We start from the raw sequence: 18680 nt of genomic DNA, 5'->3' as shown, positions 1-18680 counted from the left end.
CCTTAGTCTTTCCCTCCAACTCTTCATTTAAACACTAACTTAAACCAAATCTTTTCTACATAGAAACTTCTACAACCACTAGCGCAGTCCACATTTACCTTCTTCTGAGCTTCTGGAGTTGCATCTTTATATACTGCATTGCAGTTAAATACTTACTGCCTCCCACTCCCAATAAACTGAGCCTCTTCAAGGCATTGACTAGATTTTATGCTTTTCTGTATCCCTATTAGTTACATGGTTGGCATGTAAACAGTTACTGGTTATTAGGCTGCTGCTAATAACTTGATCAGGGAGATCAGTAAGCTATGAATATATTTTTGAAAAGAAAAAAGAGGAAGGAAAGAAACCAAGTCTAGGGAACTATGTGAGTGAAGAGGCAATGAGATGTCTCCATGTGTCATGATCCAAAGTCAGGATTTTCTCTGAGCCATGTCCTTAAGACTCTGAGATCCTTATCATCATTTTTCTGAAAGCCACTCTAGGCTTTTTTCCTTGGCCTTGGGAGTGGGAGGGTGGGGCGAGAATCAGGCACTTGTTTTTCTTTCAAATAATAGTTTTACAACACCAATGGTCATAACAAGCTTAATAACAACAACAAATCTTAACCAAGTACAAAGCTGTGTGATCTTGAATAAGTCATTTAACTATTCTCGTGTATGTCAGTTTCCTCACATGTTAACTCTAGGAGCTGGATTAAGTGGTCTCTAAACTCCAATCAATTTCAAATGTTCTACTTCAGCTTTTTTTCAAAAAAGCTGAATGGATAAACCTTATAATCTACTTCTTAAATTTATAAAATGAGTAAAATATCTATTAATAGTTATAAATACACTAAGAATTCATATACAGAAAGCAATGTAGTATTTTTTTTTTTAGTTTAAAGGACAATTACTTTACAAAGTTTTGTTGTTTTCTGCCAAGTATCAACATGAATCAATGTAGTATTTCTAAAAAGCACAGAATCTGGATTTAGACAGACCTGGAGCTAGTTATAGCCTGCTTCTTAACTTCTTGAGAAAATTAAATTTTTAGGATTTGTTTTGAGAATGAAAGGTAATGTATGTAAAGTGAAAGTGTGAAAGTGTTCATCGCTCAGTTATGTCTGACTCTGTGCAACCCCATGGACTGCAGCCTGCCAGACAGACTTCTATGTCCATGGGATTCTCCAGGCAAGAATACTGGAGTGGGTTGCCATGCCCTCCTTCAAGGGATTGAACCCTGGTCTTCAGCATTGCAGGCAGATTGTTTACCGTTTGAGCTACCCAGGAAGCCCAATGTATATAAAGAAACTATTAAACCAACATAAAAACCCATATACATCAGCAACAATCATTTCCTGTACAGAAAGCAGAAATGGTAAAATATCCACCAAATCACTGATGTACAAGATCTGAAATACTGAAATCAGTTCACAACTCTCCTAGCAATTGCCTTCTCCCCTAGCAATTTTAGATATTGTGATTAGTGTTCGCCTCAAAATTCTGCATGACTTTTCTGCAAGTTTAACAGTTAACACCTAACTTCTACAGTGCTGGTAACCTCTCTTCTTAAATATGAGGGTAAGTACTATAGACCTAATATTAGTTTGCAGTCATAGGGGCAAGAGAACAAGATAATTTAGAAAGCCCAACGTTTTAGAAAAATAGGGCAATACTGAGATCTGCAATTAATTCAGACATTCAGAGTTCAAATCTGTGATGGGAGCCAATTGTGTAAAATAAGCAATAGATATTCAATAAATAATGAGACAAATGTGTGTGTGCGTGCATGCATGCATGCTCAATCGTGTCCAACTCTTTGTGACCCCATGAACTATAGCCCACCAGGCTCCTCTGTCCATGGAATTTTCCAGGCAAAAATACTGGAACAGGTTGCCATTTCCTACTCTAGGGGATCTTTCTGACCCAGGGATTGAACCCACATTTCTTGTGTCTTCTGTATTGGCAGGTGGATTCTTTACCACTGTGCTACCTGGGAAGCCCCAGTAAGACAAATATACACCTGCTTTTGAGTCCTGGAAGAGAGACACATACGTAATTACAGCATACTAATAAACAAAGGGAAAGAATGAACAAAACATAGTAAATAACTCAGTGGGGCTGGAAGAGGGAGGACCAGAGCACACAGAAGAGTCAAAAAGTAGGTAGCACTTAAGTTATATCTTGAAAAATCGGTAGACTGTCAGCAAGATAGGAGAAGGAAAGGCATTCTGAGTAGGAGGGAGAATATATAAGAAGGTTCTGAGTTAGGAAACGGTATGGCTCTTTCAGTAAACTGATGGTATTAATACAGTTGGAGCTTGAGATGTATGATGGTAGAAATACAGGAGATGAGCCAGATGATGAAGAGCCTTGTAACCATAGAACTAAATACTGTAGTTAAGGGAGAAGTATGTTTTAAGAAAAAAACACTGAACATATTTGCATTTTAGAAAAATTATCTTGGCAGTAGTGTAAAGGGGGTCACTAGAGACCTCATTCTATGCACAGAATTAAATAAGGACATTACATTATTATAGAGATACTCCATTACAGAACCAGGGATCAGAAAGAAAAATAATAGATAAAATTTAGCTTTAACAGATAAAGCTAAATTATCAAAAGAAAGTCATTTACCTTCATGAATGTATATTCTTGAATTAAATAGTTCCTATATATCTTAAAAAAGAAGAGGTCTAAAATTAGGTATGATAAATAAAGATTACATGGAACTAGTTGTACCCTGGGAACTAGCGACTCTTATAGCATCTATCGGTTTTTGTACATGTAATATTGTAGATCTGCAATATAAAAACCATGGAATATAAACCCTGGCATTAGAGTTTATATTGATTACTGACAGGGACTGCTCTTTCTTTCATTTTATATGTATGGAAACTGAGGCCCTGAAAGACTAAGGAATTATCCAAGATCATATGGTTAGTAGCACAGTTTGAGACCAGAATTTCATGTCTTATGATTTTCTTTCTAGAAACTGGCTTGCTGCTGCTGCTGCTGCTGCTAAGTCGCTTCAGTCGTGTCCGACTCTGTGTGACCCCAGAGACGGCAGCCCACCAGGCTCCCTCGTCCCTGGGATTCTCCAGGCAAGAATACTTGAGTGGGTTGCCATTTCCTTCTCCAATGCATAAAAGTGAAAAGTGGAAGTGAAGTCGCCCAGTCATGTCTGACTCTTAGTGACCCCACGGACTGCAGCCTACCAGGCTCCTCCGTCCATGGGATTTGCCAGGCAAGAGTACTGGAGTGGGGTGCCATTGCCTTCTCCGAGAAACTGGTTTAGTATGTCTCATTTATGACTTAAGAATTTTGAATGATAATCCAAAAGACATTCTGGTATTATCATTTTTTAGCAGTGTAATAATGAATTACAAAACTATTTTTATGCTTCATATCCCTCACAAGAAAACATATCTATTAGATGTTCGTATGTCTGACCAAAAAAAAAAAAATCCCATCCTGAAACCTGTGCCAAAATAAAAGACCTGCTGCCCCACCACAGCAGGAGGGGGCACAACAAAAATACAACTTTTTCTTCTCGAGAGTCTAAAAAAAGACTTTTAAGAAGTTTTTTTAGAAAGAAAAGAAATTTAAAATAAAGGCCAAAGATTAATTTATCTTCATACAATTAAAGATCCAACATCTTTAACATGTTTTAACATTTTATTTGGGCTTTAGTCTTTTTTCTTATTCTGTTGTGTTCCCCTCCCCATCCCATTCCTATAATTTTAGATAACTGAAATACATTTTTCCTTCACTAGTACACACAGAAGTGGCAACACTGACAAAAAGCCTGTGCGACATTTCACAAATCTGCACGGTGACCAAAATGTTTTAATTTCCAGACTTCTCTAATTAACACCTAAGTAATGTCTGCTCATTGAAATAAATTCAAATAGTATAAAAGCACATAATTCCAGTAAAGAATCCGCCTGCAATTTAGGAGACCTGGGTTTGATCTCTGGGTTGGGAAGATTCCCTGGAGGAGGGCATGGCAACCCACCTACTCTAGTATTCTTGCCTGGAGAATCCCATGGATGGAGGAGCCTGGTGGACTATGGTCCATGGTGTCCCAAAGAGTCGGACAAGACTGAGTGACTAAGTACAGCACAGCACAGCACATATAATTAATAACTCCTTTCCATGTCTTTGCAACTCTCTCCTAAAGAATTCCCCAAACACTTTTAAGTTTGATGTTTATCCTTACAGATTGTATGCTTATATAACAGAGGATGCTAATAGCAGTTATATTATCGGGGGTTAACGTTTTTTAAGTGAGCTGAACCCCAAAACTATCCTATTTCTCTCTTATCAGCATCTCAATTATTTTATGTATTTGTTGTCTCTTTCTCTTGATACAGGTTTATGAGAGCTGTAAATCACTGTACATGGAGGTACACACCACGCTGTGACACCTAGCAGATAATCAAATACTTGTTGATCAGTATGTTTACTTAGAAATTATGAAAGCAGCCTTTTTAAAAAGTTACTGAAATCCACTTAATTTATCATTGGCTTTCAAAAATAATGGGGAAACAAAGGTCTGCTTAGGGTTTTTTTGGTTGTGATTCCTATCAAGCATCTGCTCAACTGATCAGTTTTGATAGTTACAAAAGTCAAACAGGCATTTTGATTTAATTTACAACCAAAACAAAAACTAAACTAAAACAAAACCCCAAAACACTTAAACTTTTCAGAGTTATATATTGCTATATAGAATTCCCTGTTTTTTTCCCTTTAATTTTTAAATTTATCTATTTATGGCTGCACTGGGTCTTCACTGCTGTACATGTGCTTTCTCTAGTCACGGTGAGCAGGGGCTAGTCTTCACTGTGGTGCGAGGGCTTCCCATCGCATTGGCTTCTCTTGTTGCACAGCACAGGCTCCAGGAGAGTGGTCTCAGCAGTTGTGGCGCATGGGCTTGGTTGCAGGTCTTCCGGGATGGAACCTATGTCCCTTGCATTGGCAGGTGGCTTCTTAACCACTGGACCACCAGGGAAGCTGCCTTGTTTTTTAAAATGATTATAAAAGTCAAGAATTAAATATATTATCACTAATGTTTCTGGTTCTAAGATCAAAAGAAATATCATTAAAAGAAAACTGCCACTCAAAAAAAAAAAAAGATTAAAGCAAGCAAAATTTTCTGCCTTGCCATACTCAAATTTGTCTGTTTATCCCAAATTATAGAATTACTATAAGTACAGGTTCCATCAAATCAAGCCACATCAGACTTGATTTACAGGCCTCTATGATAAAGGAGCTATCTAACCAGGGGAACTGTCAAGCTAAAGCAGACTTTCTGACTTAAACATTTAAAGAAAAAAAAAAGAACATATGCATGTATACAGGTCATTTTATTTGAATTCCATCTAAGTTTGGGCTAGTTACCAAGGACTCTGCATATGAGTCAAGACTAACTGTATACAATAAAACTGTTAAGCAGGATTCTTTAAAAAGTGTTCTGTTAGCCATCCTTACAGGTCTCAAACCACGGTTTTGCAAAGCTCTAGCTTTGGAACTTCGAATTTCAATGCGTTACTTGGAGGCTGAACTTGAACCGATTCCTCTACACAAATGCTTTTCAAACGACAGAGAGAAGCCAGAACACACTTTCCAGCATACCTGACTGCCTAACACTCGGGCAGGACTTCAGGACAGACCTAATAATGCAGGATCAGCAAAGTGGACCCTAACCTAGGAAAGGAAGCCAAAACCCCACAGCCTTCTCTATCCTCAGTGGCTTCCACGCTCACCCGGAGGACATTCGCCGCCTTAAGAACCTACAAGTCTACATGCCCACTTAAGGTGTTGTCTGCCACTCTGGTTCCCAGAGGAGAGAAATCAGCACGCCCCCACAGGGATCCCGGGGCAGAGAGAAGAAAACTGCAGAACAATCCCACTATTTCTCCAACTAGGCAACAACACGAATCAATTCTTCAACTAAGCATTGAGTAAATCTCATCTAGAAAGAGATCTGTTCCAGGATGCTGACCAGCCACAGACTGTGAACTCGAGATGTCACCAGAGTTCCCTTCCCGCCACGAGCCGATCCAGCGCCTGCAGAGCCGCGCCCTCCCTTCGAGATCTCCCGGGGACCCGCTAACTCGCCCTGTCGCCCCCGAAAAAACTGGGGACCATGCCAAGTTACCGCCCCCCTCTGGGCAAACTAGAAACCCCAATAAAGACGCTGGTCTCCGCCGTAAACCCTTCCGCCCCCAGCAGCCCACCAAGGCGGTCCCGGCCCCTGCAGGACGCAGATACACCGCCCTCCCGCCCGAAGACCCCGATAAACAGACAGAACCCCAATACACTGCTTCTTTATCCCAGGAATGTGAGAAAAGAAGCCCACTCCTGCTCAAAGTACCCCCAAGACCCCGTACATCTGCCCCTTCAGAGACCTAGGACCTTGCTAAAACTGAATCCTCTGTCCCTAAAAGAGCCTGAGACCGCGATAAAAGGACCCCTTGTCCCGGAACCCCGCTATACCACCTCAAGTATCCTGGTAAATCTCCTTCGACCCCAAAGACCCGGGACCCAAACCGCTGCCACCCAGCCGAACCCCAAGCCGGAAGAGACCTCAGACCCCCAGTAAACCGCCTCCTAACAGGGAGAAGCCCTGGCACCCGCTTCACCGTCCTTGGGCGTCCGCACCCGGATCCCACCCCACCGCGTCCTCGCCCTCCTCACTCCGAACCCCGCCAAGCCTCGCGCACACCAGGCAGCGCCGCGCTGCCCGCGGAGCCGCCCCCGTCAGGAGCCCGCCTGCCCCGGTTGCTCCGTGTCCCCGCTCCCCGACCGCTCCTCAGCGGAGACGCGCTCCGGGCTTCCTCACCTGGGCAGCGTCGTAGGGCAAGTGGACCGGGGAACCCTGAGGAAGAGAAGGAGGCGGCAGAGAAGGGGCGGCCCAGGCCTGCGTCTGCCGCAGCTCCAACCCCTCCGCGAGGAAGCGCTTGTGTGAGGAGATCCCTCCCGCTCCGCGCGCAGCTTGGAGACAGAGCCACAGCCGTACCCGCCGCTCTTCCCGCGAGATCCCAGCCACAGAGTGGGGCGGGGCCACGGCGAGGGGCGGATGCAGTGAATCGAGTGACAACTCTGAGAGCCTGTTGGCGGCAGCGTGGGAGGCGGGACTTAGAGCCTAATACTACCAATCGCAAAATAGGAAAGGTGATTCTCCCACCGCTTCTTCTCTCCCCCGCCCCGCATCAATAAACTAGGGGCAAGATCAGTGACATTTAAGTAGTCAGGGGCAGAGCTTGGGAAGGAATCTTGGATGGAGAATCTTGGCTTCTGTCTAGTCCTAGTCAGGCTCCGTAGATCTATCTGGTTAGGGAAGAAGGTGGTTTTCACACTGCCGTGAGCTGAAGCGTTATTACCCTTGGTTACAGCGCGGCCTGAAGTGCTTAAGAGGCATACTTCTTCCTGGTTGAAGGCGCACCCTCCTCGGGTTACCCAGGTCTAAACCTGTTTTTCCCCCTCTCTGGGCCTCTCTTCCCTTTCCACCTCTAACAGGGCGCCATTGTTGAGATGCCCGTGTTTTCTCAACCCCTGCTCGGGTCGTCTGGTCTGACAAAAGACTCCCTTCCGACTGGTGTTTATTTATACTGAAAGCCTTCTAGAAGAGTAAAAAGTAAATCTCACTGAGTCATCGTTATAACAAATTCCAAAATTACATGAAAAGTTGTATCTCTGTGGACACCAGTGTCTGGCACACTCAGGGCACTGAATAAATGTAGAAAGAAAGACTGAAGAATATGATATTTAAATACAGTCTTCTCTCAATATCCTGAGGTGTTTGTTCCAGGATATTTGCAGCTACTAAAATAGTGGACGCTCAAGTCCTTTGTGTAAAAATGACTGTAGTATTTGCATATAACCTATCGCCTATATACTTTAAATTGTCTCTAGATTACTTATAATACCTGCTGCTGCTGCTAAGTCGCTTCAGTCGTGTCCGACTCTTTCCTCGTTTAAAAACTGTTGCATATTGGCATCTGCTTATAGCTATATACCTTGTACATGAAAAGAAAAATGGCTTCCACACACAGTTCCACACTTTGAGTGTCAATGAGTGGTTCAGAAACAAGCTGTTAGAAGAATCCAGAGGAGGAAACATGACTGTGAGGCTGGGTGTTTAAATAGTAGTTGGACTATACAAATGCAGAGCAGAAGCAAAGGTTTTTCAGAGAAAATAGAGTGAACCTGAGCACAGAGGAGAGGATGTAGGCCAAGCCTGGATCTGAGTGGACCAGACTGGCCCACGGAGGATTCCTGCAGAAGAGTAGTGGGAGGTAAGTTTAGGGAAGAACCAATAGTAAAAGGCCTTAAAAAACCAGGCCAAGCTTATTCAACTTGATTCTGTATCAAATGAGATACCAGAGCCAACCCTAGCAGTTGTAGGGCTTACAAAAGTCTACACAAGGGGGCTCACATATCAAATGTCTAAATAGTACGAAAAGTTATAAAACAAGCTAACAAACTATAAATTTAACATATATATGCCTAGTTGCTCAGTTGTGTCTGACTCTCTGCAACCCCATTGACTTTAGCCTGCCAGCTTTCCTTGTCCTTGGGATTCTCCAGGCAGGAATACTGGAGTGGGTTGCCATTTCCTACTCCAGATACGTACGTTTTGTGTGTGTGTGTGTGTGTGTGCATATATATATATATATGTATCAGTTCAGTTCAGTTGTTCAGTCACTCAGTCGTGTCCGACTCTTTGCAACCCCATGGACTGCAGCACACCAGGCTTCCCTGCTGCTGCTGCTGCTGCTGCTGCTAAGTTGCTTCAGTCGTGTCCGACTCTGTGCGACCCCATAGACGGCAGCCCACCAGGCTCTGCCGTCCCTGGGATTCTCCAGGCAAGAACACTGGAGTGGGTTGCCATTGCCTTCTCCATTGTGAGAAAGTGAAAAGTGAAAGTGAAGTCACTCAGTTGCGTCCGACTCGTAGCGATCCCATGGACTGCAGCCTACCAGGCTCCTCCATCCATGGGATTTTCCAGGCAAGAGGACTGAAGTGGCGTGCCATTGCCTTCTCCGCCAGGTTTCCCTATCCATCACCAGCTCCTGGAGCTCACTCAAACTCATGTCCATCAAGTCAGTGATGCCATCCAACCATCTCATCCTCTGTCGTCCCCTTCTCCTCCCGCTTTCAGTCTTTCCCAACATCAGGGTCTTTTCCAGTGAGTGAGTTCTTCACATCAGGTGGCCAAAGTATTGGCATTTCAGCTTCAGCATCAGTCCTTCCAATGAATATTCAGAAGTGATTTTCCTGTAGGATTGACTAGTTGGATCTCCTTGCAGTCCAAGGGACTCTCAGGAGTCTTCTCCAACACCACAATTCAAAAGCATCAATTCTTCAGCGTTCAGCTTTCTCTGTGATCCACCTCTCACACCCATACATGACTACTGGAAAAACCATAGCCTTGACTAGACGGATCTTTGTTGGCAAAGTAATGTCTCTGCTTTTTAATATGCTATCTAGGCTGGTCATAGCTTTTCTTCCAAGGAGCAAGCATATTTTAATTTCATGGCTGCAATCACCATCTGCAGTGATTTTGGAACCCAAAAAAGGTCTCTCACTGTTTCCCTGTCTATTTTCCATGAAGTGATGGGACTGGATGCCATGATCTTAGTTTTCTGAATGTTGAGTTTTAAGCCAAAATTTTCGCTCTCCTCTTACATTTTCATCAAGAGGCCCTTTAGTTCTTCTTTGCTTTCTGCCATAAGGGTGGTGTCATCTGTGTATCTGAGGTTATTGATAGTTCTCCCAGCAATCTTGATTCCATCTTGTGCTTCATCCAGCCCGGCATTTCGCATAATGTTCTCTGCATATAAGTTAAATAAGCAGGGTGACAATATACACTTGTGTCCTCTGTAGTGAAACTTCAGAGTCTTAACCCCTGGACCACCAGGGAAGTCCTATATATATCTTCCTTTGCCTAGACAAACTCAGCTAACAACTTGGAAGACCATGTCCAATCTTAGGATTCTGGGACTTCTTCTTGGAAAAGAGAGCTGGTCCTCACATAGAGTGGTCTTACCCTCTTTGCCTCCCACAGTTCAGCTGCACCCTGCAAAGTAACCCCACTCCACGGGTACCCCAGCCTACATGTCCATGCTCCATTCCCACTTTTCCCTCTATAAAATTGTAATCTCTTAGCCATTCCACACATTGGAGAAGGAAATGGCAACCCACTCCAGTGTTCTTGCCTGGAGAATCCCAGGGACGGGGGAGCCTGGTGGGCTGCCATCTATGGGGTCGCACAGAGTCGGACATGACTGAAGCGACTTAGCAGCAGCAGCAGCAGCAGCAGCCATTCCATGAGTCCAGGAGTTTATACTTCAGATCTAGGGGAGGAAGCTCATAAAAGCCCTGGAAGCAGGCTACGGACCATTGGGGCAGAGAATTTTGCCTTCCAGTTACCTGGAACGAGGTCTAAAGGGGTGAAGTCAGCTGCAGCTGGCTTTGGTTTGAGGGACTCCTGTGTAGGAATACAGCTGGAGAAGGACCAGAGCAGGGCCCCTTAAAAGGAAGCCCCTCCCACCTGCATCTAAGGTGATAGCGGATAGCAGCAGAGCCCCTGCATGTCTTTCGTCGGGCAATGACATATATAGTATATCTGTTTCTTGAAATATAAATCTGTTTATTTTCTATTTCCCACCTCCTCTTGCATTGGTATCTTTCTTAAATGTTGTAATTTTAAAATTAAAATCCAGTTGTGCTGGATCTTCGTTGTTGCATGCAGGCTTTTCTCTAGCTGCAGCGAGTAGGGGCCACTCTCCAGTTGTGGTGCCTGGGTTTTTCATTGCAGTGGCCTCTCTCATTGCAGAGCACAGACTCTAGGGCCCATGGGCTCAGTATTCATGGTTCCCGGGCTCTAGAGCACAAGTTCAATAGTTGTGGCGTGTAGGCTTTGTTGCTCTGCAGCATGTGGGATCTTGTTGGATGTGAGTGATTCACTTCCAGCAAAGAGAACATGGCAGAATTATTGACAATGTATGATTTCCTAGGTTAGGTCATAAGAGACATTGCAACTTCTTCCTTAGTCTGTCTCTTTGATCACTCACTCTAGAGGAAACCTCTGGAGGAAGTCAGCTACCACGCCATAAGGTTTCAATCAGGGATCGAACCTGTGTCTCCTGCATTGGCAAGTGGATTCTTTACCACTGAGTTGCCATGGAAGCCCTTGCACTGGTATCTTAATGGCAGGAATGTACTGGAAAGAAACTCTATTCTTGACTCCACTCTCTCCTTTTGTGGCATCTTCTTTCCAGTGCCTTGTTTCACAAAGTGTACTATTCTATAACTCCCTTATTTATCAGTGTATCAGAAACCTAGATGTCTCTAAATGTGAGAAAAGAGAAAAGCTGTGAAGCACTCTTAGCCTAGATTGGAGCTTGGAATACTCACATTTGACTTCTAAATTAAAATGCTTTGGAAATAGAAGCTCCTGAAGAGGCCCAGTGTGAAGGGTACACAGGCAGGCTGAGTACCAAAAAGGCAGTAAGCCACCACAGACAGGGGCACCCCTCTCACCATCTGTCTTTGTGGCATGATGCTTTGCTCTGTGGCCTCAGAGTCATGCCCTATCCTCGCAACCTCTCCATCTGGTACCAAGTGCTGTACCAGCACATTGTGTGTTAAGAACTGCCAGGGAGCCAGAACCACCATGGTTTCTGTTTTCAAGATCCAAGGCTTGAATTCTGCCCACGGATCCTGTATATCTCTTGGCGGTGCTGCGGATGATTTCAGCAGAAGGCTCTGGCACTTCTTAATCCCAGGACCAATGTCTGCTCATAACCTCACTCTTGCTCCCCGATCTGTGGCTGGTCTTCGCCAACCAGCAGCAGGACAGAACCAGCTAATTTCTTACTCAGGTCTTACCATCTGCTGCGTGTGTCCAACCCATTAGTCCAGGTGAGTGCAATCCAACACTTCTATTTCTTTCTGTCCCTTCCATCCTTACTGCCGTCCCCCTCTCTGAGCATGCACTGGGAAAGCTTTCACCTGGCCACTGCATATTCATGAGGGGCATAGAAGACAGTATCATTGGAGAATATGGAAGAAGAAATTTGGCTCTCCCAGACCCCACCTCCGCTCCTCCCTTTTCAAGTTTTGGAGGAGCACCTAACTGTTAAGGTTACAAGGCTGAAATTCTACATGAATTACCCCAAGACTGAGAAAGCAGTATTCATCTATCCATTTTGCTGTCCACAGTCTAAACCTCTGAGTTTGCTTTGTTTTGCAAATACCTAGTTACAAGGGGGAGAATCAAGAGGGTGGTGGTGGTGGTGGTTGTTGTTCACTTGCTAAGTTTTGTCTACTCTTTGCAACCCCATGAACTGCAGCATGCCAGGCTTCCCTGTCCTCCACTATCTCCTTTTTAAATATATCCACAAAACTTTTGATACATCTCCCTTAAAGTGGCAGAGCTCTTCCCCTTGAGTGTGGGCAAGACCAAGTGAGTGATTCACTTCTAGCAAAGAGAACGTTAACAGAAGTGACAGGATATGACTTCTGAGATTTAGGTCATAAGAGGCATTACAGCTTATTCCTTAGTCTCTCTCTTTGATCACTCACTCTGGAGGAAGCCAGCTGTGATGCCATAGGACATTTAAGCAGAGGCCAACATGGCAAGACACTTAGGCCTCCAGCTAACAGCTATGTTTGAGTTTGCCATCATGGAAGGCCCAGTCCAGCTTCAGTTAAGCCTTCAGATGCCTGCAACCCAAGGCCAACACCTTGAGCTAACTTTATGAGCCAGGACCACGCAGATAAGCCTCTCCCCGATTCCACACAGAAACTGTGTGAGATAACATGTGTCTATTTTTTTTTAATTGAAATATTGTTGATTTGGGGGACTTCCCTGGTGGCTTAATGGTAAAGAATCTGCCTGCCAATGCAAGAGAAGCTGATTCAATCATTGGGGCAGGAAGATCCCCTGGAGAAGGAAGAGGCAACCCACTCAAGTATTCTTGCCTGGAAAATCCCATGGATAGAGGAGCCTGGCAGGCTACAATCCATGTGGCTGCAAAGGAGTCAGACATGACTCATCTACTGAACAACAATATAGTTGATTTACAAAGTTGTGTTAGGTTCAGGTTTTAAGTCTGTTGTTTGAAGTCACTTCCTTTTGGCATCATTTGTTATGCATCAATAGATAATACAAAAGTGTTGAGAATAGTATAGTCTAATCCTACTCCTGGACAAACATCTAAAAACTCACATCAGGCAGTAACACTACCTCAAGAGCAAGGTACAATGGCTTTGTAGACATAATGGCTGTATCTAAAATTCAAGTGGCATTAGTGGTACTACACCAAAAATAAGTGGAAGAAATCATTTCTTGGTGGAAATAAAGATTCCAGGGCCTTCAGACTATTAAGAGCATCACAACAATTGGGAGACTGCAATAATCATGGAGTCATTTGGAGGCAGTTAATAGCAGGTCTTGAGCAGGAAGGAAACTTTTCACTCTCAGAAGCTGAGAGTGCTTCACAAACATACTGCTGTCATACAAATTTATGGAAAAGTATATGTTTCTATAAAAATAGAGGTGGAAATATCCTCAAACATCCTCTTACCCATCCATATTAACCAAGAATAAAAAGTTGAAATTTCCACCTATAGGGGCCCTGTCAAAACGAAATTGACATCCTGACACCATTAAGTACCCATGTGAGATCAGAGTATATTTGACAGCAAGAAGATTGAAATTCTTTCTTGAATATAAAACTGTATTTCTGAAGTCTTAACATTGTGAATTAAGATTCAGTGGGAGAGCAATTTCCCTATTAAATAAAATATGAGGAAAAGACATAAAAAGGAGACCAGTTAACTGAATTACATACATTGCCTGTCTAAATTCATCTTACATCTGTAAGAACCATCTAGATGGGCCATATATACAAAGAGTAAAATACTTTACAAGTTGACCAGAACATAACTTAGAGCTGAGAAGATATACCCGAGATTTATTTGCAGCTCCATTACTCCAACAATCGTAACACAGATGTGGGACCTATCATTATTTTAGCAGTAAGAGCAAAAAGTAAGTCTTTAAACAAGGCCCTAGAAACACTCTAAATTCTATCTTTCCTCTCAATACCTCATCATCAAATTTTTAAAGTCAGCAAATATTCACTGAATGGCTACTAAGTACAAAGCATTGTGAAGATGCAGAATACAAGCCACAGTTCCTGCCATTAAAAAAGAAAATCATAGAAATGAGATGAGAATCCAAAACATGTCATGTCTTGCATGCAGTAATTGCTAGCAGGTAAGTTGATGAAAAAGCCTCCTGTGCAGTCACTGTTGGTTACCTAGGCAACAACAAGAACCGCACCCCCTCCTTTTTTCTAACAGAGCTCTGCCTTTGTTCAGAATGTTCTCAGTCCCAGGAATGAACCTCGTTTGAGCTAATCCAGTTTCAGCTCATCCATTCCCCTTTGCCAGATATTCATCTTCCCTGCCTCCTCACCACGTGATCCAAGTTTCCTGGATGGTCTCTAGGGAAACTATCCTTTTTCTAGGAAAGTCCTCTCTCCATCTGCTCCCTTCTTCCTTCTGCTTGGAATACTGGCATTAAGATGTGGTGTCTGAGGCTATGGTGACCATGGAGAAACAAGGCCATGGTGATAAATAAGCAGTGTAGACAAAAAGAGCCTTAGGAATTCAGGGCCAGGAGAACCCACTTACATTTGGAGTGGTAGAATGGATAGCTGTTGTTTTTGCCTGACTAGTTTCCATTTCCCCTTCTGGTAGTAGTATCTAAATTTTCCTTTGGGGACCCACCCAACCCCCATTGTCTGTTAATGCAGTTCTGTGAGGTTTACTCTGCCCGTTTGTCTAGGAATGGACGAATGACCCAGCCCGGGTTAATCAGAGTACCATAGCAATAGGTTCAGGATGGGCACGTGACCCATCCTTCTTTAGGACTTTTGTTGAAACTTTTAACAACGAGAAGTTCGTTTTCCCAAGGTTTTTAAGCTGGTAGGATTTTAACCTTGCGTTATGGGGCTCCCCATGAAACTTATTGTCACCTACTCCCTGGTAAAACTAACTCAGAAAGAAATCAACAGATCAAAAGAATCAGCAGAATCCAGACAGAATGATTCCTGATAATATTTTACTTTATTAAAGTCATATTTAAATGCTATACCTGGATTTATCAATTACATGAACCAATAAATTCTTTTTCTTTCTTAAACTCATTTGATATTAGCCTCATCACTTACAGCTGAACGTGTTCTAACACAGGTGGCTAGGGATTGTCATACAGAGAAAATGGGACATAAGCTGTACTCTTAACATGGATTGAAGTTTGGTAACAGAAGAGAAGGGGGTGCTTTTGAGGGAAGTAAATAATGTAAACAAAAACTTAGGGAATAAAAATGTCATGGTGGAACAAAGAGTTTACAGAATAAGTGAATACAGAAATTTAGGTCAGAATCAGAATACAGGTGGGCTTGAAGGCTAGGGGAGGTCTGAGCTTTATTCTGTAGCCAACTCTTTTAAGCCAAAGAGTCACCTGGTCAGATCAGTGTTTGGGGAAAATTAATCCAGTAGGATCTAACAGGGTGGACTGAAACTGGGAAAGTGCAAGTGTGAGCCAATGAGAATAGAATCCAAGTACAGAGTCTGCCCAAGAGGAGGGGCCCTTGACAGTAGGTGACCACTCTGCAGGGCAGAGCTAATTAGTTTTTAAATTACCAAATAATAAATAAGGAAACTCTTGATGAAGTTTTGACATAGAGGCATGGTACTTAGGATTAGTAAGTACTCACGATTAGTACCTACAAAGTACTTATGATTGGTCATGTATGTATTCTACAGATATTTACTATGAGCCCAGCATTCTGCCAGATGCTTGGTACATGATAATAAACATGACAGCTGTGAAGACCAGTTGATGAGGTATACATCCATGAGACAAGTAACTGAACACAACTATGGATGTTTTATACATCCATGAAACAATTAACAACAATTTTCAGGTGCTCTGAAAATTATTGGTTGCTATGAGATAATGTATCAGGGAGCCCAATGCCAGTCTCACTGGGAGTCTGGGAAGGCTCCCCAGAAGTAGTAACATTTAAAATGGGACTTGAAGTAGGAATGGGAGTTATTGTGGTGAAAGGGGTTGATGACTAGAACACTCCAAGTAGAAACATGCTAAGATTAGATGGTGTTTCTATCAAAGATTTGACAAAATTCCAATGTGGTTTTCTTCCAATGGAGCAGAAAGAGTCTAAAGAGTTAAGTAGAAGGCTGGATTATGCAGGGTCTTGTGTGCAATGAAAAGGATTTGGAGCTCTGTCTGAAGAGCAATGTTAGCATATTTTCTCAAAAAGGAGTCAGTGAAGGGACCAGTCTCATGCATGTTCCAAGTGGGTGGTCGCCAAGTGGTGGGACGTAAGGTTTTGGAGAAGGTCCCTGCTTGCAAACTGCTGTCTAAGATTTACTGAACATGGAATCTTTGATACAATAATAGACAATCACATGTCAAATTTCTCTAGGAAGAGGAGCACTGTGAGTCATGCAAATGATTTATAGCTGAACTGCCCTGAAAACAGGTTTGTAGGTCACAGAGAGGTGGAGGAAAGGAAGAAATCTGATACAGAAAGCAGTCACAGAGAGGGGAGAGGGATACATGAAAAAAACACTGGAGGCACCAGAGGGAATACCTAGCACGTAGTATATGCTCAACAAATACTTGTAGGAAGAAATGAAAGAAAGGGAGAACTTTCATAATTTTATTAAGACCTGGCATCTAATTTGGGCAAGCAAATTGGCTCTTGTCTCCCTGAGCCCACAGATGTCATGCATTAGGAAGACTAGTCAAGGAAAGGAGAGAACATAAATATAATACATTCCCAGAAGTCCTGGGAGTGCCTAGAGCATGACTTGTGATTCAGTTGGCTCCTGGGACCACAAGGTCAGACAATGGCTTTGTCTTCCAATGAAGAAGACATAACAGGGCCCTGAGGGCCGGTGCACTGGGACGACCCTGAGGGATGGGATGCGGAGGGAAGTGGGGGGGAGGTTCAGGATGGGGACACATGTACATCCGTGGCTGAGTCATGTGAATGTATGGCAAGAACCACTACAATATTGTAAAATAATTAGCCTCCAATTAAAATAAATTAATTACCAAAAAATAAAAAAGAAGACATAGGAATTTACCCCAGGAAGGGGAGGAGCCTTGGAAACAGGCCGGGACTGGAGCCCTGTGAGTATAGTGGACAGAAAACCATGGCAGACACTGCATTTCTGTGCTGGCAAAGCTTAAGACCAGCCTCTAGACTGTGGGACCCTACATCTCTGAGACTTCCCCATAGCCGCTGCCTTTCTTCTGACAGTTCTTTAGCAGCACCTGGAACAAACTCTTCATTTGCACCCCCATGAGGTTTTTGTTATTGAATCATTATTGCTGACCAAGACTCATCCACACCTATGGGCTTTAGTTGGGACAGAAAAATCTGACAAAAACTGCATTTGAGTAGTTAGGGATGGTTTCTCATTTTCTTTCCATGCAATACAAAAGATACACGTCCCATTTTCCTTGTGCACATTTCAATTAAATATGTATGTTTGCCATATAAGCCTCTGCTGTCAGAATAAAAATACTTCTGGAATAGCTCAGTAAACTCACTGTGTTAATGGTAACTTGACCTTTCACTGATTTTAAATGAACCAACAGCGAAACGGTAAGTTGCCTTAATTTAAGCATTATCTTCATTAAAGATTATTAGATGAATAGGAAAAGGGCTCCCTGAAAACCAGCATGTGCTCGTTGGTTATAACAACCCTAGAATTTTGAAGGTAGCATGATTGAATAGTCTGGAATTGAGTTTGGTGGTTGGGTATCTCTGCAAAAATATGAACCGTGTTAACAATGATTCCTTCTCCCCAGTGTGTTCTAAAGATTGTTTCCATGGCAATCTACATTGTTTTGTCTAAATTATTCTTCATGCCACTTTTTTCCCTACATTTAGATATTTGTAAAGCACCTATCACTTGAGTATCTCTTCTCTGATAAAGTGCCCAGGAGGGAAAAGAGAATATTTCTCGGAAGAAATGAAAAGCTGACAGTTGTCAAGAAGAGCCAAATTTGTGAGATTATGTAGGGCCTGAGGGTCTCTATAGAGCACTCCACACTCTCCCTGCCCCTGCAATGGGATCCACCTTCTGCTCAGGTGATGGGAAAGCAAAAGCCCCAGTTCACATCTCTGTCACTTCCGAGATGTCTACTCAGGAGCCCAGTCCTTTCCAGGCTTCGGGCAGAATGATAAACGGAGGCTAGGGGAAGGAGGAGGTGGCTGGGCTGAGAGGAGATCACCCTTAGAAAAAGATGCCTCTACTATGTAGCACAGTGATACTGGTGCATCAAATAATTCCATTTCTCCCAGCACACAGAAAGATTTCATTTTCTAGGTACGGCCAGATACTGGTTCTAGCAGAGGCAATGAACTCCTCATTGCTGACTTACCAGGGCAGAAGCAATGAACACTCCTTCTTGGCCAGGCTCTAAAACCTCCTGAGATACATTTTGCTGTCTTTCCTTTCTCATCAACTGGCTGGCTGGATATGGAGGAACCAGTGAAGGATTCCAAGGTTCTAAAAGATGGAAGGACCACTGGATGGAAGGAGTGGGTCCTAAATCATTATGTGGTAGACTGTCAT

General features: G+C 43.2%; 1 protein-coding gene across 1 annotated transcript in view; it reads right to left on the bottom strand.

The window, feature by feature from the left end:
- Positions 1-6917, bottom strand: part of GLCE (glucuronic acid epimerase) — a 110074-nt gene extending 103157 nt beyond the window's left edge. The window contains exon 1 of the mRNA XM_061430198.1: positions 6826-6917. The gene's annotated coding sequence lies outside the window, so the exon portion shown is untranslated. The remainder of the gene's footprint in view (positions 1-6825) is intronic.
- Positions 6918-18680: the final 11763 nt, after the last annotated feature.

This window comes from Bos javanicus, chromosome 10 (assembly GCF_032452875.1).
Source record: "Bos javanicus breed banteng chromosome 10, ARS-OSU_banteng_1.0, whole genome shotgun sequence".
NCBI classification, from domain to species: Eukaryota; Metazoa; Chordata; class Mammalia; order Artiodactyla; family Bovidae; genus Bos; species Bos javanicus.
The sequence above is the reverse complement of the archived record's forward strand: the minus strand, read 5'-3'. Positions and strand labels throughout refer to the sequence as shown.